The sequence below is a fragment of the Labrus bergylta genome, chromosome 1 (genome assembly GCF_963930695.1).
Source record: "Labrus bergylta chromosome 1, fLabBer1.1, whole genome shotgun sequence".
NCBI classification, from domain to species: domain Eukaryota; kingdom Metazoa; phylum Chordata; class Actinopteri; order Labriformes; family Labridae; genus Labrus; species Labrus bergylta.
Window position 1 is genome coordinate 23,340,332 of NC_089195.1, and position 23,386 is coordinate 23,363,717.

At 41.1% G+C, this 23,386-nt stretch overlaps 1 long non-coding RNA gene across 1 annotated transcript in view; it reads left to right on the forward strand.

Annotated features, from left to right (window-relative positions):
* The window catches only part of LOC114918949 (uncharacterized), a 197,576-nt gene that overhangs the window by 140,078 nt on the left and 34,112 nt on the right, over positions 1–23,386 (forward strand). Inside the window, exon 4 of the long non-coding RNA XR_003807450.2 lies at positions 7,989–8,117. This is a non-coding gene — a long non-coding RNA (uncharacterized lncRNA). The remainder of the gene's footprint in view (positions 1–7,988; positions 8,118–23,386) is intronic.

Here is a 23,386-nt window from a genome sequence, read left to right on the forward strand (position 1 = left end):
TCAGCGAGCTCACTAAGGGGCAGTTTAAGAGATTTAAGAAGGCTGCGCTTGTGACTTTGGCTGAGGAAGAGGAAGTGGTGCTTGAGGAAGGCATGGCCAGGCCAGCTATTGTAGCCCGGCTGATAGAGGAGCTACAGTTGTAGCAGGAGTTGTGGGCAGAACAGGAGAAAGAAAAGGAGAGGGAACGAGAAAAACAGGAGAAGGGAAGGAATGGGAAGGACAGGAAAGGGACAAGGACAGGGCTTTTCGGGAAAGGATGGCCAAGTTAGAGGTAGAGAGAGCTGCTGCAGCCGGGAGTAAGGATGATCGAAGATTTGATGTTAACCACGCTCGCAGTTTCATGCCGCCTTTTGATGAAAGCGCCGTTGATGTGTTTTTTGAAATGTTTGAACAGGTAGCTAAAGAAAGTGAGTGGCCTGAAGGAAAGTGGCCTTTGCCAGTACAGAGCGTGCTAACTGGGAAAGCTCAAAGAGCAGTAGCGGCTCTGGACAGCTGTGTTGGTTTAGAGTACGACCCTATGAAGAAAGCTGTGTTGGAGGCTTATAGAGGTGTGCCAGAGGCTTATAGACGTCAGTTTCGTGAGATGAGACGGCAGCAGGCCGAATCTTATCTAGACTTGTGGCGGAGGCAAGAGGTTGCTTTTGATCGCTGGATTAAGTCTTGTGAAGCTTTTGGTTTCCAGCAGCTGCGAGATTTGTTGTTACTTGAACAATTTAAGGTCAGTGTCCCCAGGGAGATTGAGGTTTACCTTAATGAGTGTGATGTGTCCAGCCGTGCAGCAGAGTTGGCGGACAGCTATGAGGTGGCACATGGTGGTAAATCTGGTGGTTTCATGGGAAGGAAGAGATCACATGAGGAGAGGCCGGGAGATAATCAACCGAGATGGCAGGGGGAGACTGGTTCATGGCGACCTCTGGTGGCAGATGTGAATCCCCCTTTTTCATCCCGCCAGCCGCGGCCAGGAGGTTCTTTTACTCCCTCGAGTCGGACTTCCGCTCCTGTGGCAGAGCTCAGGTGTCATTAGTGTCACAGATTGGGCCATAAGAAGAGCCAGTGTCCGAACTTTAGTGTCAGGCGGGGTCCTGCAAAGCCAGTTGGGCTAGTGTCGGTAGGCAGGGAGGCTGGAGATGACCTTCATGGGTATGAAGGTTTTATTTCAAAGGGGTCTGTCTCTGATTCACCTGAACGCCTCCGAGTGCCGGTCACAATACTCAGAGACACTGGGGCTAAGCAGACACTCCTGCGAAAAGGGGTGGTGGAACTCCCAAATCACACCTTTACTGGGCAGTTTGCAGTAGTACAAGGGGTAGTCGGTGGTTTTGAGACTGTGCTTCTCTATCGGGTCTACTTAAGGTCTGAGCTGGTGTCAGCTCGGGCTAGGGCCAAAAGGCAGTTGGGGGATGATACAGTCCACGAGTCAGTGGCGCTGGAGAGTCATGATGGCTCCACCATTGATCTGGTCGATACGGTTTTCCCTCAGATTGAGGAACAAGTTGAAGCCGAGGCAGTTAGGCAGGACAGGGAGCCGGCTGCTACGGTCTCAGAGAGAGATGGCACAGATCGCCTAGCTGGGACTAGCCACGACCAGTTGGAAGGATCAATGGCTGAGTTGAGGACAGCTGCTCCAGCTACACCAGAGTCACTGCCTCTTAACTGTCAGACCTTAGTAGAGGAGTAGCAGAGAGATCTGTCACTGAGCCACGCTTTGAAAATGGCAACTTGTGTTAGAGAAGCCACGGAGGTGTCCACGGGCTATTTTGTCAGAGACAAGATTCTCTTCAGGAAGTGGCGGCCTGCTGCTCGACCTGCAAATGAAGACTGGGCTGTGTGTGAGCAGGTGGTTCTTCCTCTGAGTTACCGTCGGGAAGTGATGTAATTAGCTCATGATTCTTCGCTCGGTGGTCATCTGGGTATGAGGAAGACATTGGACTGGATAAGCCGTCATTTTTATTGGCCAAGTATCCGCAAAGATTTGCAGCAGTTTTGTCGTTCGTGTCACGCATGTCAGGTGGTGGGAAAACCCGGAGGGGCCCCACCAGTGGCACCTTTGCAGCCATTGCCTGTGGAACAGGAGTCTTTTGCTCATGATTGATTGTGTCGGTCCTTTGCCTAAATCAAAACGAGGTAATGAATACTTACTCACCATTCTGGATGTAGCCACAAGGTACCCAGAAGCTATACCACTGAGAAGTATTAAAGCGAAGACTATAGTTGATCATCTGGTAAAGTTCTTCTCTTGGGCAGGTCTGCCACGTACCATTCAGTCAGATAGAGGTTCGAATTTCACCTCCAAATTGTATCAGCAAGTAATGGCTGAGTTAAAGATATCCCTGAAGTATTCATCGGCGTACCACCCACAGTCCCAGGGCGCTATAGAACGTTTCCACAGTACATTAAAAACCATGATACGGACATTTGTTGAGGCACAGCCTAAAGAGTGGGATGAAGTGATTCCTTTCTTGTTGTTTGCAGTACGTGATGCTCCAACCGAGTATCTGGGGTTCAGTCCGTTTGAGCTTATTTTTGGTCATGAGGTGAGGGGCCCTTTTCATTTGTTCAAGGAACAAGTGGTCAAACCGACATCCCCCGGAGATGTCCTTCAGTATGTTGCTTCTTTTAGAGCCCGGCTTCAGTTAGCCTGTGAGGTTGCAGGGAAGAACTTGGGTGGTGCCAAGTCCCGCATGAAGGCGAGGTATGATAAGAAGGCAGCGAGTCACTCTTCTGAGGTCACCCTGTGTTGGTGTTGGTCCAAGGGCCAAGTCCCCAGTTGGGTCCAGGTTATGCTGGTCCTTACAGAGTTTTAAGGAAAGTGAGAGACCTGAATTACATCCTAAGTACTCCTGATAGGAGGTCTAAGACACGGTTGTGCCACGTAAATGCTTTGAAGGCATATGAGGGTCGTGGAGTAGTGGTTGGCTGTGCAGTGTCAGTGGCGGGGGAGGAGGGCCAGTCAGGTCCTGGTCATCTGGAAGTTTCCTCCCCTCCACCGGACATTGTTAGCGCCAGGTTTTACAACACTCAAGCTTGGGCTTCTCTCGAGGATAATTTGCTCCATTTGACGGAATCTCAAAAGCAGGAGGTGGTTCATTTGATTGACTCTTACCCCAGGTTGCTCACGGATGTTCCTGGAAGAACAGATAAAGCTGTGCATGATGTTGATGTTGGTGAGGCTATGCCCATAAAACAGCACCCTTATCGTTACCCACCTCATAAAAAGAGAGTAATTGAAGAGGAGGTTGAATATATGTTTCAGATTGGTGTTATTGAGCCGGCTGAAGTTGCTTGGAGTTCCCCTGTTGTGCTGGCAGCCCAGGAAGGAAAGGCGGATAGGTTTTGTGTTGACTACAGGAAGGTCAATACTGTCACCAAGGCCGACGCTTTCCCCATTTCTCGCCTAGAGGATTGCATAGATCAAGTGGGTCAGGCCAAGTATGTCACAAAAGTTGACCTTTTGAAGGGTTATTTCCAGGTGCCACTCACCGAGCGGGCGAGTGAAGTTTCAGCTTTCGTTACTCACAATGGGTTGTTTAAGTTCAAGGTCTTACCGTTTGGTATGAAGAACGCGCAAGCTACGTTTCAGTGCTTAATGAATTCTATCACACAGAGATTGACAAACACTGTGACCTATATTGATGATGTTGTTACTTTTAGTGAAACCTGGGAGGAGCACATTCTGCAGATAAGGTCTTTGTTTGATTCTCTTCAGGAGGCCGCTCTGGTGATTAACTTGGCCAGTGCTGCCGAGGGTGGCCAAAGTGAAGGCCATTGTAGACTTCCCGGTACCACGCACACGGACCCAATTGATGCGGCTCCTGGGAATGTGTGGGTTTTATCATCGGTTTGTGCCGAACTTTGCCACGGTCACTGCCCCTTTGACAAACCTTTTGAGAAAGGAGGTGAAGCGGTTTTGGTCGGAGACGTGTCAGGAGGCCTTTGCTCGGATAAAAGTCATATCCAGTCCTCCGGTGCTCAGAGCTCCAAACTTCAGTTTACCGTTTTTTCTTGCTGTTGATGCGTGTGATGTAGGAGTAGGGGCTGTTCTCCTCCAAGCTGGAGAGGATGGGTTAGAGAGACCTGTAGCTTATTTCTCCAAGAAGCTTAACAAGTCTCAGCAGGCCTACTCGACCATGGAGAAGGAGGCTCTAGCTTTGGTGCTTGCTGTAAAGCATTTTGAGGTATATGTTGCAGGCAGCAAGGAGGTTGTCGTGTATTCAGATCACAATCCATTGGCTTTTCTGGCCAAATTCCGCAGTGCCAATGTGAGAGTGTTTCGGTGGAGTCTGGTTTTGCAACCATATGATCTAGGGATCAAGCATATTGCAGGCAAGAGCAACATTATAGCTGACTCTTTATCCAGGGGTTGAAGAGAGAAATGATTCGTTATGAGTCTTAACAATAAATTGATAAACCTTGTTTAATGGAGAAGAGATGTGGGTACGAAATGATTTTGGTCTATGAGGGGGATAGTATTCTCCTGTAGTTGTGAATAGGTATGTTGAATGTTATCCGTGGGGAAATGTAAATATTAAGAGTTGGGAAGGTAAGAAAATTGGGGGGAAAAAAACAAAAACAGAACGCACGTAGGTGAAATCTGGTAATTGTATGTTAGACTATTGTCTATTTTGGTTTTGTTTATGGGGGGAGGAATGTTACAGCAACACAGTCCCTGATGGGTTGTATGGCATGGCTGTCAAGCTAGTGAGGGGGGCGGGTGTGCAGGACACAAATGTTTGGGGAATGTGAGAATCTTCGTGGGAGTTGGACGAGAGACTGTCGGTGCCTTCCCATGTTCTTTGTAATTAAGTCTTTAAATTATTGTCGCGTGTTTTTGTTAAATAATGAACTGTCATCCGACGGAGGAAAGCGTTGGTTTGAACCGAGCAGAGTGAGCTGGTCCAGGGAGTGACGCATCGTTGCGCCGAGAGAAGACTGCAACAGGTAAGGTCCGTCTCCCTTACCTTAGTTGGCAGCCACAAACAATTATGCCGTGGGCAGCAGACGCCTGGAAGCCCTATCACATACCATATCACAAATGGAATGACAACATCAGAGATTGTCGAAGAACTGGAAAAGAACAGGACGGCGTCTCCTTCTCAGTTGTGTCTCATCATCTATAGAGAAATACAGAGCAAAGTGTGGAGTTTCCTGGGACTGATGAGATGGTGGCAGCAGTTTCAGGCTAGCCACCATAGTGATAGGGTGATGTGCTGTTTAGAGGGCGTAGATGAAAAGACACTGACACCGTTATCAGAGGACATTGAAAATGAACTTTTGGAAGCGGAGCCTCTGATACCCAGTTGTCTAGACAGGGACAGGACCAGCAGTGGCACAAAGATCCCTAGCATCATCACTGCTGATTCTCTAGAAACTAGAGTATGCTGCAAATGTCTTCTAGAAGCTCCTCCTTTAAAAACGGTAAGCCAGTAACACCAAGACAGAAACCATCAGTGACTGAAATTAAAATTTTGACAAACGTAGAGTTAAAAACACAGTTACCAGAAGTTAGTGAGATTGTACCATTGGCAAATGAGTCAATGTCAGTGTCTAAACTGGTACAAGATTTAGCGGCACTGGAAGAAAGCAAAAGATCAACTGTCAGAGAAGTTGTAGAGCAGGTAGTTACCCTTGCTTTTCAAAAAGCAAAGGTGGATTACAGCTTGGTACCACCAACTACCATCACTGACAGCTTGTATAGGAAATATGGGAAGAGGTCAAGGATTTAGATTTCCTGATAATCAAAGAAACTGTCACAAACCTCCACATGGCTATTTTCAAAGACCTGTCCAAGAAGTTGGGTGGTAAAAAATTGGTGCTGATTTCCATGAATATGGGGTTACCAGAAATTGAAAATAGAATTTTGATCTCTGCCAAAACTCACCTGATGGAGCAAAAGAAGCCCAGCACATTTTGCAGGTTCTGCAGCTCTGTCAAACAGGGCTTTAAAGCGCTCTTTAAAAAAAAATAATGAATGTTTCTTTGGTGACATTATAAAAATATCCTTAAAACCCCCTTAGCTTAAATGTTGTACCATCACAAGGTTTGCTCCGGGAAAGCACCATTTTTTCCTCTAAGTTAAATATTCAAGTCCTGCTTCACATCCATGCCCCTCCTGCCCCACTCATTGGCCTCTTCACTGCAAGGTTTATTCCGGGATAGCTCCGTTTTTCCTCCCATTCCCGCAACATAAAAAAAATAAAATAAACAATAAAAAAAATACTAATTCTGATTCGCTTTGATTCATTTTCATCCAGTTCCAATTTGTGAAGAAAATAAAAAACATGAACTTTCTTCCCTGGCATTAAACTTATTATTATTATCATCTGAAATAGATAGCTGATAAGTAAGGGAAATACGATTGTTTAGCCAATACATATCAAATTCATTTTTTAAAGCGTTCAATACAGTCAGTATACATTTATTGGTTACACAATAAAAAATAAAGAAGCAGCTCCATTTTAAGAACATTAATACAGATATTTAAACGAGGATGCAATTTAGTTAATAAAATAACTTTATTATAAATTATCTACATGAAGTTTGCTCCATTATTCTGTCTTTTAGAGTATACACCGCAGCCTCTAGGGCTCAACTGTTGTCCCGGAAGTAAAATTCCCACGCATTTTCTCTATAGCGGATTTAATTATTACCCATAATGTCATAACCATCCAGGGTAGACTTACCACGAGCTACCCGAGTGTAAAACGATATGCTCCTGTAGGAAACACAAGTTTGTACGATATCAACCTCATTTTATAAAAAAACAAGATTTATTCGCAATATCTGGGCAAAGAACTACTCTACCCACGATAATAGATTATCACAGCGACCAGTCTGATTGGTTGAGCTTGTTGTTACCATAGCAATGTTTCCCGCCCCTTGGCGCCGAATGCTAACAGATAGTTTTGCTAGCAGGCTAGCTAGTTAGTTAGCTAACAAGAAATGTACTAATAACCTTGTCATGCCGCAGTTGATGTTGTACCTTTACCTTTTCTTCCGTTTTTTAATGCCATTTAGGTGCCGAATTCAATGTACTATAGTCACAAGTATTGGGGTGGTTGTCTTGGTTCCAGGAGCCAATCTCTTGATATAGGGATTTTGTGAAAAATCAAGGGAGGATTTGAAAGGAGAAATTAACTTCTGGAACCAGAGCCACTAGAGTTTGTCTCTGGGAACTTTAAAAATCAAACATTACCAAGTTTATCGCAAGGAAGTTGCATTCGACAAAATATATGTATGACACAGGATGATTCTAAATATACTGTACATTATCTACAGTATAAAACATTTAGTGTGCATGAAAACCAATATTGTTCATCGGTTCAAAACATTAAGCCTCGCATCCATGGTTTAGTTCATCATCTGTATTTACCAATGATCAAAATGTTCATTTCCAGAAATCCTCACTGGCCAACAAGTGTACCATGAAGACTGAAATGCACCATTAATGAGGTGATAAGCCAATGGACTGGAACACTATAGCTGTCTCTGAATATGAAGTAGCCACATTTAAAGGAAGCAAATAATGTATTTAAAATGAAGGATTCCAGGAAAGCAGAACTTCAACTGTGATTCTTTATGGCCCTGTGTAATTTGTTGGATGCAAACTGGCATTAGTTAAGACATCACCTTCTGTGAATTGAATTTGAGTTGAGAACTTTCAGGCTGATATATCTCAGCAACCATTATGCTCTTTAGTCATTTTCTTACAGATATTCATGGTGTTCAGGGGATGAATCCCAACAACTCATCTTTTATTATGCAATAATCATCAATTTCTAATTTACCTTGTGAAATAAGTAAAAAAGAAATGTATGGATTGTCACAAAAATGAATTTTTACTTAACCGTAAAACTGGTCGCTTTTTTTTAGGTGAAGAACTACATGTTGAAACATACATTTTGATAAAAATAATTGTGTTTTATTTCATATTGTTCTGTGGAAGTGATGGCAGAAACATTTTTCTTGTCTATTTCCTTCGTTCATTTCAGATCGGTGGTTTAAAGTACCAAAAGCTAGCCAACCTAGCGCCCTGGAGTCCTCCCATTCGCCGTATGAAGCCTTCACAAGTAAACAGTGTCTTTGCTGATTACAACGCCTCTCTCTCTCGGCAGCCCAAGGTAAACTAAAAACACTTTGATCTGCTATTGATTGTCTCCCTCCTCCTCCTCCTCCTCCTCCTCCTCCTCAGCCCGACGCAGCTCTTCCTCACTGCTGTTTAAACACAGGGGCATCAGTCAGCAGCTCGAGGCGCTGAAGCACAAACCAGCGGCACGCGTCCGTGTTTCTAATGCTGACCACCGAGGTTAATTGGTATCCTCTCTGTGTTGTGAAAATAATAATTGCGTTTAATGAGAGCAGAGGAGCTGTTTACAGAGGAGAACACAGATAGTGATTCAGATATAAAGAGACCCTTAGATTGATAGGATTTTATTAACTGAAAGTTAAATTTTTTATAGTTTTAGATTCTTGTTTGCTTAGAAATGCAGGGCTAGGACGAGGACAAATACATTCTAACTTTTAATTAATAACAAATTAACTAAATCAAAGGAATTGTCTACACTGTTGAATCATTATACTCAATTAGCACAAATGTGAGCTTTTAAAAAAAACATGCAGCAGTTATGACTTTTACAAAATTATAAACACAAAGCAATAACTGCAAAGAAGTAAAAGTGGGTTACTGATGTCCTTTAAAAACATGCCTGCGCATTAAAAAACGTTGGATTTATTCAACAGCTTAATCCGAACAATTAGGATGGTTTAATGATTATTTTAATAATCTTTAAACAGTTGAAATCCACTTGATTGTTGTTGTGGAATTAAAAAAGTTTTCCAGTTCTTCCAAACGGCTTCTTGAGGTTGAGGCAAGGAGTCAAGCTGCCTTCATAACGTAAACCAAAAAATATAGTAGACTGTCCTAAAAGAAAAAAGTATACAGGGAAGATAATTAAATACTGTCCCAATGTTACAATGAAAAGCATATTTTTCTGTATTTCACTATAAATACTGCTCACCAGAATCAAATATTCACTTCCTGCAGACCCTAAAATTGGCCTTTGCAAACTCTGTGCTGCTCCTCTGCATATATTTCAAGTCCTAATCAGATTGGGTTACTGGGTGTTGCTCGCACAATCCAAAATAGGATAGAAGATCATAAAAACCCAAACCATTTCTGCAGCACGATACATTCATTGTTCAGTGTGTTCCAAACACTTACGGTTTCTTCCTCTGCGGTGTTTGTAAACATGGCTGTGAGGCCCAGAAAAAGAGGGCAGATGAGCTAGCAGAGGGGTCAGAGATAATAACGGCATGGAAAGGGTAAACAAAAAAAAAACTTTACTACACCAAATGATCTTTGATGTTCTTCCCTGTTTCAGATGCTTCTGCATGTGTTTTTTTTTTTTTATCACAAAATGTTGTCAAATGAACAAGACATAAAAGGAAATATCCCCCTTTTGTTTACCACCTCTAAACACTCACAACATCATCTTGTTTTTGAAACCCCTTCTCCTCGACATAGGCAGTACTGCACCTCTCTGTTGCTCTTCTGGTTCTTCAAAGCTCTGCTGGAAGTAGAGAACTTCAGATTTATTGGTGAGGCATTAAAGCAAACACACTTTCAAGCCCACAGGCAACGAGGTATATAGATTCTACTTAAATCATGTGGCAGATCAGAAAACACCGGAATGAGTTGGGTTTTCTTTACAGCAATGAAAGCTTTGAAAGACAAACCAGATTTTTGGAGGTTAAGGTATTGAAATTAAAAACTCTACTTGAACAGTAGTTTAGACACTTAAAACAAAACACTGCTTCTAGAATTGAAGAATAATTTAACGGCAGCAACCTAATCCTTATTTAAACTAAATACCCATGTTTTGTTGCACCCTTCCATCATTTTTCCAGCCCTTGTAGCCATGAAAACACAGAGTAAGACCTCAAAGGAGTGAGGCCACACAAAGGAATTAAGAAATCAATCAGATCCATCCAATATTTTGTTTGTGCTTGACGCCGCTGCGTGATTTAGTGTCTTCATAGCGCTAAGTGTCATGTTCCCACACTCTGCTAACCTTAATGAGAAAGTGCAGAGAGGAAGTCACTATCTGGTTAGTCTGTTTTCATTTTCTTTTCTTTTTTCTTGTGCAGCATGTCTGTTTCATTTCTCTCTCACACCTCTATGTGAGCAAGGGGCTGCAGCTGTGAGATGATGAAGTTTCAGGTAAAGGTGGATGTGCCATCCATTACAGGAGGTGGAAAGGTGCAGATAAATCACCTTATCAGTCCTGCTTTCTCCCCACTGAGCTGGGGGAGCAGAGCAAGAGGGAAATCCATCACACTCCACAAATGGGACATGACTCAGAGATCACTGTGCCTCTGTGCTGGGCGCTGCACATACCTCGCACTGGCTTTATCATTGTGAATGAAAAAAAACTCAGACCAACTGACTTGTAGGCGGACATCATTGTGTAAGATGCAAAAACATCATCCAGAAAGAATTCCATGTCCTCAGCAAAATACACTCAGTTATCTGCATGAAAGTGCAGCCAACAATCCACTCGTAGTCCAATCCGTCTCCCAACTTCAACTTCATTCTAGTTTCTCAAGTTGTTAATGAAAATGTAAACAATGGCAACGCATGAGAATGTAAGTCTTGGCCAGTCAAACGCTCCCAGATTCTATATCATTGCGAGAAGATAGCCGATGGGTTCAAAGACTGACTGTTACTAAGTAGGTAAGGACTTTTGATTGCTGCTTCACACCTTCTATGACACGTGTGTTACCGTCATAAACAAACTTCCAATATATATTTACAACATCTGCATGTAGTATTTTTCCACCTACTTTTAATGCAATTACTTATTTTCATCCTTAATGAATTGGTCTGATGCTTCAATTAGTCGTGTCAAAATAAATATTCGGTGTATTATATTCAGATTCTGCAACATCATCCTTTATTTTGAAAAGTCACTTATTTGTCTCCTTTATTTCTTTTCCACCTCCGCCAAGTGAATAACTTTTTTAAATTTCAGGTGTCGTCTTTCTTCCCTGTGAGGTTCATTTTTGTGTTTTTTAAAACAAACTCTAAAAGTCCATCCAACAAAGAAAGACACTAAGACATGAATACACTCTGCAAGGTGTGTTTAACATGATTAGTCAATGTCAGTTCATTAAAAACACTCATCAGTTTTCCCATCATCCTCTGTATCTCAGCATACACATCCACAGTACAGTACAGTACACCTATGGCTCTTTCATCCAAGGTTGCTAAGCAACAATAATGACAGTGACCTTTTAGAAATCAGTGGGATATGTACCACCAGAGGAAGGGGACTACAGCACACATTATAGCACACACACTTGTGGGGCCTTAGTGTTTACCTCAGCTCTAGTATTGAACGGACTGACAGAAAACAACACATGCAACAAAAAAAACACACCTTCACATAACATCACGCACAAGCATTAAGCACATTTTTGCCCTTGAGAAAAGCAGAGGAGTTAGCGTTTCCCCGCTAGCTCTGAATGTAGCAGCTTGTCACCACACCCCCTTAATGTAAGAGCAGTCTATTGGTATTCAGCTGCTCAGGTATCTAAGAAAGCAAAGCCTTTTAAACATCTTAACCGCTGTTTGTTCTGTCTCTAGAGGGCATGTGCAGTACACTAGGGGTTTGCGAATAGACAAGGAGAATTGCAAATTTGTTTTGCCAGCTACATGTGCTCTGTAATTCCATCTCTGAGCACTGCGTTGTAGCCTAGTGTGTGTTAGATTTATACATAAACACACCCAAAGGTGAGATGTTTTGTTTAATTCTTAGACGAGTTGGGGTGTTTAGTTATGATTAATGACTTCTCCACAGGAGAAACATCATGCCTGACAACAGCTATGATGTAGCATTGTGTTGTTTTTGTTGTTGCTCTGTCTTGTTTTGTTTTTCTGTCAGCAGCTACAGAACAAAAAAGCAATCGTGTAACAGTTTTTTGTATTTCAAATTTGCAAAACTTGAAGTGCAAAGGAGCTGGACATTTGCATATCCTATGTTTGTAAACATATGAATGTAAAAGTGTGAACATTGCCCCTTTTTAATCAATACCGATAAGTGATTAATTAAATGTAATTAATTCATTGACTGATTATATTTGATATTCAGACTCGGTCTGCAATATGATCCATGAACCAGAGCAGCTCCATATGCAACATAAAAATTCAAGATAATACAACGAAACAACAAGGAAAAACAAAATGACATTTCATTTAATTGCCTTTAATGTTCTTTGTATCTAGGATAATGCCTTATAACATCTAGGGATTGACTGATGCATAGAAGAAAGCTTCATCTGTCTTTTTTAAAAGTGGTACCCTGTATCTCAGGTTTGTAATAGTTTATACTCATTGTTCAGAGTGTGGTTAAGGTCAGAGATGATGTTGTTGGCCAGTCCCAACATGTTTTTTTTTCATTTATAAAAAGTCTCTGGAGCACTTGGCATACAATCTTTGACTAGATTTTCATTTGTTGGAACAATATGAGCAATTGTGTCATTCACCAGAACTTAGAAGATTCATTATCACAGAAGTGAAAACTGAAAAAGAACGTATTAACTCACTCTTGAAGATCTATTGATTTATAATCTTTGTTGTTTCTGTTCCTTCGTTCGAATGAACAATTTAGAGGGACATTCCATCACAACAAAGCATAATGTATAAGTAGATACCTGCTTGATTGTTTCATTATGGATATAAAAGCAGATTCATACGTATCAGCTATGACACCAAAACCAATTTCACCAATTTTATTTTTGTGTCTGTTTCACAGTCCTAAATTCCATCTGCTTAAAATGTCTGTTGAGCTAATGCTTTTTGTTTGAATTACTAAAATGGCTAAATGACTAAAGGGCCCGATTTGATCTATTTTAGGGCCAATTGTGGCCCACAAGCCAACAATTGAGAAGGTCAGTAGTGGGTGATCACAATTTTCCCTCTAAAGCGAGAATACAAAAGTAACCAGACAGAGTTGAAGCCTGTAAACCTTTCAGGTCTGTCTCTTGACATCATTATGTATGTCAGGCTAAACTCTCAGTACTGGATCTGTTCGTGTTTTACAGAACAAGCTATCTGATGCCTCACTTAAGTTCAGCGCATCAGGGAACGGCTCAAATGAAAGCAGCAAAAGTTCCCCTGGCGGGAAGTGTAAGAGAACAGGAAACCTTCTGTGTGTCTGTATCAAGTCCCAGGCATGCATCTGAATGACAAACCTGTGTGTCTGTCCCCCTTTTAAGAAATCCTTTACAAGTGCTGAGACACCAGGGCCCGGCTTGTGCAGGCTGTATATTTCTATTCATAATTGATGACCCGGACCCAGACAGACAGCACACTACACATGTAATATGGATTCACTCCTGGTTTCAGATGCATGCCCTCGCCTGGACTTGACTCTGAGCCATCATTGTGTGTGGAGAGGGAATGGTGTATGTGCATGTGAGAGAGAGTGTGTCTGCATGTGTAAAAGCATGCTTGTGTGTATGTGTGATATAGTTGTTGCAGTCTAAAATGTAATAATCTGACCTTGTTTTTTTTTTTTTTCTAGCTTCAGTTCTGCGTACGCTTTTGACTGCTAATTCCTGGTTTGGTTTGACTGTTTTATGTTTTTTCAAATTCACCATCGATTTCTAAAAACTTGTTTTTTGTTCTACACTTCCTGCACACCTGAGGGCCTTGACGTTACATACTGTAGACACTGAGTTATCTGCTACCTTGTGGATTCCTGGGGACTCATTGATTAGATATCTAAGACCCGATGTGTTAGTTTGGTCTCCCTTTACCGCTCTCACCCCACTTAAGTGAAGATACATTTAAGAACATCTCGTTTATTTCAGATCCCTGTTTTGTTTGGCCTTGGGTGTGATACGATCTTTAGCTTCTTTTTAGTGCTAGTTTCTGAAACTTTCTGTGTGGTATATTTCTTTGGTACTAAATTCAAAAGAATATGAGAGTAAATATTTGGCTCATGGGTCACAGCTCAGGCTAAGGTTTAATTATTGATCAAAGACGAGGGTCATGTATAGTCTTCATGTCAGGTATAGTTTCGGTTTGTTAGCTGTATCTTGTGACCTAAAAATAAACCCTTACAATTGTTGATGAGACAAAATCCTTTCCAGAGTTATGAATACATTATGACAGTTAAAGTCTAAATGTTTGGCACAATAGTTCAGATTTAAGCATACAGACCTTAAAGTGTTAAATACCATTCACAAAATGTACAGGCCATTGTCACTCCAAACTCCAATTTATAGCAACTCTGTCAGCTGTCCAAATCTCCAAAATACTACTTTTGATACCCCTCAATGTAAAAAAACAAAACAAAAAAAAATTGTAGTAACTTTGCAGTCATTAAAAAAAAAAATCAAAGTCCTTAGTTGTTTTTGTCATCACAGTATTTCCATGACTACTTGTTTTTTTATTAAAACTACTTGTTTTTACAGTGTTTAGAATGAGAGTGAATTTAACAATGCAGTGGCCTCTTTTTTTAAAATGTTAACTATTTTGGGGCCCAGGAAGCCTTCAATGGCACAACTATGATCAATACTTCAAACAAAAAATAAACATAATAAAATAAATCTATTTTTGTTAACTTAACATGTTCTCTAAAATCTGGCCTCCTGCAAAGTATTCAAGAACATACATGGAGTCATTTTGCATGCAAACAAATACGTCAAACCAAAAAATTAAACCATTTTCTAGTTTATTGTAAATCAACTCCTGCGGACCACCTCGAGTACATTAAGACCCAACTGTGAAAATCACTGGATAGAGTTCAGATATTCAGTTATTATGAAATCACATGATGAAACACGTCAACAAATACATGCTCAGAAAGTCTCAGAAAAACAAAATCCACCATTTAAAAAAAAAAAAAGTAATGTACATTTTCAGTTTGATTCTTGTCCTCTTATTATCTAAATTTTTGTTCAGATTTATTTTGCTGATATTTTTTAAACTTAACTGTTGCAAAGTTTTTATGCAACATAAAAAATAAATAGTTTGATTTTGAGTCTATTTCACATCCCAACAATTCTATCTCGCTCAAGGCTTGTGGTGTAAGCTCACTTGTGAACTGGGTTAAAAGTTCATCAAGTGAGATCAGAGAAAATTTGGGAATTCTTTTGTGTTGTTTTAGGAAGATTTTTAATATTGTTTTTTTATTGTCTTCATTTCTGTCCAGTAATGAGACACTTGAGTCCCTGTTTAAAGAAAACCGTCCCTGGTCCTCATATCATGATTGATTCTCCAGATTAATGGACTTGGAGTTCTCCCCCCCCCCCCCCCCCCCCCCGGGGATAAATAAAGTATTTCTGATCCGGATCTGATTTCTAATTGTGTGGCAGCTCCTGAGTCTCACTCTCACTCCCCTGGTCTCAGCTGAAGTTCACAGAGGTCAGAGTTCCTACCCCCACGTTCCCATAGCAACATATGACACGTCACCCTCAAACAGAAACTCCCTCTCAATCCTCCGTAATGGATTTGACCTCTGAACTCTGCCCCTCAATGCCTCTCAAAGTGACACATAGCTGAGCGTGAAGCGCTATCGGCTGTAGCCTGCAGCCGTGTCGACCACACTCTGCACATCCCTGCCAAAGAAGGGGTTAATGATCAGCTCTGTGGTGGCATATGTCATCTATGTGAACAGGCATGCAAAGGTTGATACCATCACCGCTGTCCAAAAACAGACATAATATACAGGGACTTCCTTTACAGCTGTCATGGTTTTAGTTGAATCATAATCTTTACCAGCAGAGTCTGACTCACTGCGACCTCACACAGTTTCCCTGTCGTCGTGATGCAGCTTCACCCCGCTGCAGCCAATCCCGTCCTCTATCCAGCCTCGCCTTCTGCATCATTTATGAGCACTAATCAGGATCCCAGGTCTAGTGTGCTAGCCACCCTACCGCTAACATCACTTCCCTGACCCGACCCTGCCTGTTTCCCCACAGCATTAACCCGTGTTTACGCAAACGCCTGCTCATTATGCCTAACTATGCGAGGCCGAGGCCTGCTGCCTGAGCTGGAGCTGGGGGCCCTTTTTAACATGCTCTAACCAGCCCAGGAGTCCCCCCCCTAATGGGGTACCAAGAGCAGCTACGTGTTAATCTCAAACAACAGGAAAAGCAACATTGGTAGTGAGTTCTCATAGAGGTGGTTTACTGGGAGACATGGCCTGTGAGGACCTGCGATCAGCCTCCATTATTGTTGTAATTAGCGCGCCTCGGTGGAGCGCGGGCTCCCAGGCAGCGTGCCTCGACCTCTCTGCCTCTCAGTCTGTTTACAGCCAGCCGAGGCAACAGGGAAAGGGCAGGGGGCCGGCCACACGGCTCGATGCCTCTGTTCAGCTCCAGCAGTAACACAGCTGTTTGTTCATTTGAAGCATGGACACAGGAGGGTTTTCATTTCTCTGCTGTCCGACGCTTTTCAAATGTTTATTCTACCTGCAGAACGGGCAAAGGCAAACTAAACGCCCGAGGAGATTCAGGGGGGTGGGGGGGTTTGGGGGGCGGTCAGATAGAGTGTTTATGTTTTTGATCAGGAATTCTGAAAGACTGCAGCAGCATTAGCCAGCGTACATCAATCAATGTCAGGATCAGGCCTGTAAAAAAAATCAACTTAACATTTGATTTAGTATCAATTAGAGTCTGCAGCCATCTAAAGGTGTGTGACATCATGCACGAGCGGGTTGTGATGCACCTCCTTTTCCTGACTTATTATTAACATTCAGCCTCCCCTTACATTTACCTCAACAATTTGCCTTGGTATCCTTGGTATCACAGAGCCGACCCCCGGGTGTGACATCCATCCCCCTGATCACCAATTAGCAGGATCGGTCCCCTTTTACCCGCACAGATGCAAGGGTGGAGGAGCGGAGAGTCAGAAAAGGTAGAGAGGCGCGATCAGGGCAGTGTGAGGTGGAGGTCCCGTGAAGGACACGGCTCCCTGGGTGGCTGAGCGATGAGCAGGGGAGCGTGAAGGGCTGAGGCAGGTCTTTCCCACAGACCATCAGTCCTTCATTCAGTCAGGCAGTGTTGCAATGTTGGAGCAAACAGTGTAATCAGACAGGCTCTTACACAACAATACCAACCTTTTATGTCATGTTTAGCCACGTTTTCTTCTTTTTTTTTTTTAATACATGTTCTTTGTTTGCATGTGTTTTTCTGCATGTGTAATATCTTCAATTCATTTTCTTCCCTCTCCATTTGATGCCATCTGCTCTGACATGATTCTGATTAAGATAAAACATTGTATTCTGTGTGTGATCATGGCCTTCCCAAGTGTTTCTCCTTGTTGTCTCACTTCATTCCCCCTCTTTCTTATTGTATCTGATGAGAGCCCGTGTGTTGCCGTGTGGTAATGAAGCCTGTGTGTTAGAAGAGCAGCACCGCCGGGCATACAGGCACTGCACACCTCGGAGAAGCAGAGAGGCGCGTGCATATCGATCTCGTATTGTTTCCTTGAACCGGGCTTGCTTCAGCGTACTTTGTGCACACACTCAATTTGCCAAAGTCTAATGTGCCGTCATGAAAAAGTCAAGTTAGGTGTTGCTTGTGTGTGTTTTTATCTGTGTACCTCAAGACACACAACATTTCCCATCCACTGTCCGACCACTCATTAACTTCATCCATTCAAAGTGATTAAAAAAATTAGGAGCATTGTAACATTTGTAAACAAGGAAGGCGTTTAAATTTTGAGTTTGACTAAGGATATAATTTGTTAATGTGTCTTCACAGACAGCATGAAAGCAGAAGTGTACATAATTTCACACCAAACAAAATTATGCAGCAAAGTCTGCACCAAGCCCAATAAATAAACTATAGTGCTAAATATTTGACAGAATACTAATAATTGTAATACGCATTCATTAGAGACTACAGGCATCCTAATAAATAAATGAATGGGAGGTCCAGTAGCGTCATGCCAGACTTTCTCATCTATAAATGTAATGTTATGCTGGATGCAGCCTGTTTACATGGGGCCTAATCTACTCATTCACACAGGCTGTGTGTGTTTGAGTGAGTGAGTGAGTGAGCGAGCGAGCGTGTGTGTGTGTGTGCGCGTGTGTGTGTGTTTTTGCATGAGTAAGTAAGTGAGATCTACAGGGCTAAAGCGCCATCTGGTGGTGAAGTAGCATTGTGCCTGGTGTTTTTAAGGTCTCTACTTGTGCGCTGATGAGGATCCTTCATCATCAGCGCCTTCATCAACTGCAGGGACCTTGAATGAAACTGCACTTAGAGACTTAAAACCCTGAAGACGTTAGTGTTGTGCAAATATTTACAGCATTTTTTTTCAAAATACAAGAGCTCAAGAGCTTTGTGCGTGAAATCTGTTCATACACTTGACCTGAAGAAAATTCTTATAAAGGGGAATTTTAGGTCAGGAAACGATGTGTTTTTTGTTTTGTTATTTCTTTAAAAAGAAATTGACGTTTGGAATTTTTTTTTTGAAAGAAATTTCTTATGCAAAGCGCAAAATCCACAACAAGGGCTGAAGCAAATTTTTTTTGCTTAATAGCCACTTCAGCTCGCCCACCTTTTTTTTTTTTTACCCATAAGTCTTTGTACACAAAAGACTTATTTGCAGTAATGCATGTAGAAAGGGCCTCGCTGTTCTGTCCTCTCTAATTGGCGCTGTCAGACGTCCCTTCGCAGACTTGTTTCACAGTCTGATCAGATAACCCAGTCCACATGAAGAGAGGAGTGAACGACAGCCAGAGCCAAGAAGAAGAAAAGAGATGCAGGTGGTTAAGAATGATCGACTGCCAAGAAGACGACAGGCTGCGCTCCCTTTTATACATAAATAGTTGTCTTTCACTTGGTATCTGCACAAACAATCGTTGATCAGAGGTGTGTAAGCAGGTAGAGGGGGAGGGACTCTAATGCAACATGACAAAAGTGCTACTTTGATATTGCTCATATCATTACCCTCGTTAGGAGCTTAGTGATAAGATAGAATGAGAAAATAGACATGGAAGGCTTTTAAGTGCAGGGAGGAGCATGATGTATAAGTAAGTGCAGAAAAAAAATCAACTGATCTCTTTTATTCTGTCTTTTCCACTAACGTATCAGTCCAATAAACCCTTAGAATTGCATTTTCCCCAACCTTTTTTTTTAGACATTTTTCTAATTTCTTACCTTTAATTGATGGTTTATTGGTGCATGTGTGTTCTGCTCCTTACTCTGTTTGTGTGTGCGCGACAGTAATACCTGTGTTACAGTCAAAAGTAAGTAACTTCAGAAGTCGAGTGTATCATGTTGCCGGGATCTTCTCTGTGGTGACAACAGTGATTAATAATGGAAAACAGATGTTGGCATCTCGTGCTGAAATTTTCATGAAACTTCGCTAACGTGATTAAAGTGTACGTCTTCCTCAAGTCACTCGGAGTCTTTTAACTCCGCTCTCTGGGGAGGGGCAACAAATCATGGTTGAGACAACATGTCAAATCACACAGAATCTACTGCACGTCAGAAACAAACTCCTGTCTGTTTTCCTTTTCTTTTGTCCCTTCTAAAATGTGAACTCCTCTGATCTTTCATGCCTACAAACATGGACAAAGTTGGATTATTTTGCAGCATTTTAGACGTCTTATAGTTTTTCTTTTATATTTTTAGTCTAAGTTTTAATCTTTTATGCAGAATTTACCCCAAAAAAGACTTTAAAATGTGATTTATTGTACTTAAAAGGTACATTTTTGCCAGTTAAATTTTTGCCAGTTATGTTAGCAGCAAAAGAAAAACACATTATTTTTTTACCAATAAAATAAGCTAAAAGAAAAATAAATGAGACATACATAACGTTACTTACTGTATGTATAATTTGAACTCTTTGGTGTTTCTTTTTATGTTTTGTTGGAACTGTGTCCATTGAGTAAGCAAGCTCTTTGTCTATATATTATAGTCTTTTGGTTTCCAAATCTAAAATCATGCAGAGAACTCCACAAAATGATTTCCCTCCCCGGCTGAGATGAATAAACTTGACTGCCAGCGTGCCAAGTGTCTCCTCCTGTGAAAAGTAATCTATATTTCAGAGGAATTTAATGACATTTCTATTTTCTCCTCTCAGAGTGACTTCAGGATTCGTCTTTATATTTTTCTCTCTTTTTCTTTTTTTTAGTGGTGGATAAATGCATTTGCAGCTTCTGCTCAAGTGAAGTTTATTTATATCTGAGGATGCATTTAAAAGCGCCGGCTTCTGTCACAAGTAGATGGCTTCGCTCACTTTGGATCACGAGGTGCAAATGTATGAAAAAAGGGCTCAAGATGGAGATTCAGCGTAAAGTAGTCGGTATTGTTGTGGCAGCGAAAATATCAGCTCGCTTAAATGCTTTCTCAAACATTTCTTGAAGAGGCACCAAAATGATCTGTTATCTCCCTGTTTCTCCTCCGACTTGTCTTCCCTACTTTTCCCTGTCCCTCAATGTTCTTGACTCTCTTTCCTCCATCTCTAAATTTACCCTCTTCCACAGAGCTTCTGGAAAGATTTTTCTCTTTGCTCCCCTGATGGACAGACAGATGAATGATACTTGTGTGACGCTCTCAATAAGATGAGACTATTGAATTGTTTTGATGTCATTTATTTCTTTCATAACCCCCCTTTTGTATTCTCACTCAAAGGTGATACTTATTAGTACAGCGTAATTCTGAACAGGTATCTTTGGAGGGTTAATGTTGTTGTTTTTTTTTTTTACATGAATTGTTAAAAAAAGAAAAGGAATGAAAAGTCCCTGTTGCATCCTCAGCTTAATGAATAATTCTAGTGATGCTCTTTATTTACGAAGTAAATACCAAAACCAACAATGAGTGGACCTATACTCATATGAATACTGTCCCTGCATCCAGATCCTGTTCCAGTTGATTTTATTTATCTGCGCATTAGAGCTACTTTGTGAAATATGATGACTTATTTAACTTCACACTGTGTGTATAAATCCATTGGTAAAAGTAGTCCCCAGAAAATGTACCACTTACACTTTCTTTTTGTGATGTTTACTAAAAAAAAACTACAGTTCCCAGCTGATCATGGAAATTACCTAGCTTCTTTTAATGGAACTGTATTTATTTATTTATTTATTTACATATTTTTTATGATTACCACCTGTAGCAGAAACCAACGGGTATGATGATGAGTGCAACAGTCGGTTTACGGTGCAGAAAGAAATGTCAAAAGACGTTTGAAGAAACTGATTGTTGGCTGGGCCGAGAATGATTATGATAAGTAAGGCTTTCATATTGAAACTATGAAGTCATTGTCCATCTTTGCGACTCATAAATATTGTTTAAATGTTAATTCACCACTGTATGCCTCTGGGCTATTATTGAAAAGCAGTTATTTGGCAAGTCTCTATAAAGACTTCAGTTTTTATTGGAATTTAATATTCAACTTCACTGAATTACTTTAATGTGTTAAGACCAAATAGTTCAAAGACACTTGACATCAGCTCCAGCTCCATTAGACTATTTACCTTCTTTCTTCTTGCTCCAAAACAGTCTAAACAGGTAAAGAAAACCAGCCTACCAACAAACCAGCCTACCAACACTACCCACACTGGGCCTACTGAATTATAATTGAATACAACAATATGTGCTATAATTTAAACCGAGCAGAGGGGCTTATGCTGACTCAAATTTCCCTCCTCAGTTGACTCTCCCTACTCTAAATCCTCTGTATTTGGGTTTCCAAAGAGCAAGCAGCATAAATTGAATAAAAGGATGTGTGTAAATGAATATGAAAAGCAATGTTCTTTTCAGCGGGGCAATGATCTCTGTTTTCACATTCCATCTCATTTTTTTGTGTTTTCTCTCCTACCTTTTCACACTCTCCCCCTAAGGCCATAAAACAGTACTTTTACATATATTACCTTTTGATTAATGGAGCTGTATTCATTATTCTGCCCTATTGCTAATTAGAAAACGCACCCTGCTAATGATATACAGTTGGAATAATACTTGCCCACGAGGCATGCTATCACATCAGGTTTCATGCTCGCTGCTACGAGCCTTTACCCACAGATGCCTCCTTCCACCCTGCACAGCGCGTCCATTAGCAAAAGAGTCACGGCTAGCACTGGGTGTCATTGTTTTTTTTTTCTGGCATAATGAGGCCTGTTTTCTCAGGGGAGTTGTCGCTGAGGGTTGATGAGGTGTGCAAGCATTGAGTCAGTCTTAATCAGGAGATCTGTGAGGGCACGTGTGTGCAGTGTACATGTGTGTAAATGTGTGTGTGTGTGTGGTCTTGATTGATTTTGTATGGTGGATGTGGAAGTCTTTATTTTGTCTCTACTTTTCTTTTCTTTTTTTTTAAGTGTTTGTTTATAATGGATAATATGTGTAACAAACTAGGGTCAGACAGATTCAATGAAAGGGTTAATATAGTATTTTGTAGTCGTGCATCAGGTGATTCCTCTGCTCTGAAAATGCTCCTGTGTGACCGTCCTGTCATGGTCCAAACATCAGATGGTAGTGACAACCATCAATATCACACTAGCCGACTTGTCTGTACTAATGCAGGTTTATTCCCCTGGCCGCGCTCTGACTGTGTTAATGGCTGGAGGGGTGTGATGGAGGCGGAGGGGGGAGGGGAGGGGTCGTGACATCTTGGTGACAAGGTAACACCAACTTTTGGGCTGACATCTGTCATTTGTCGTCTTCAGCAACCAGCCTATACTGATACTTTCTTTCCAGATTAAAATGCCATTTGATACAGCAAGTAGAAGATTTTAAGTACCTTTTTTCTGTTTTTTTTTTTTTAAATCTACAGTTTAAGTTTATATAACAAAAAACTCTCTTGACCAAATGTAGTCAATCAAAAGTAGTATAAAAGTTACTCTGTTGGACAATTATGTGCATATTTTTGTTGTGAGAATTCATACTTCATCATATTTCCCAGAAAAAAAGTACTTTTTTTACGACATTACTTTCTCTTTTTTTTAAGTCTTGTACAAGAAAACCTACAACTGGATCTTAAAGGAGTATATATCTGAAGTATATACATTACTTAAATGACCCAACAGTATACACTTGAATCTTAACCAAGCATACAATACATACATATAAGACTTGACTGCTCAACTTTTATTTTGAAAGGGAATATTGTGTGGATTGTTTTTTTTGCTTCTGAAAAATATTTTAGTTCCCCTTCTTTTGTGTAAATATTCCCATCTGTACAACAATTTAGAATATTCAGCATTGAACAATGACATCTATATATTAGTTGTGATAGAAAAATTAAAAGTACAGTTTGATCTTTTGGACCATAATTTCAGTCTCCAGGTATCAAACTCAATGGATTTCAACACCTTTTGCTTAAAGGTAATAATTTTTCCTCCAGCTTGACAAAAAGTGATTATTAAAC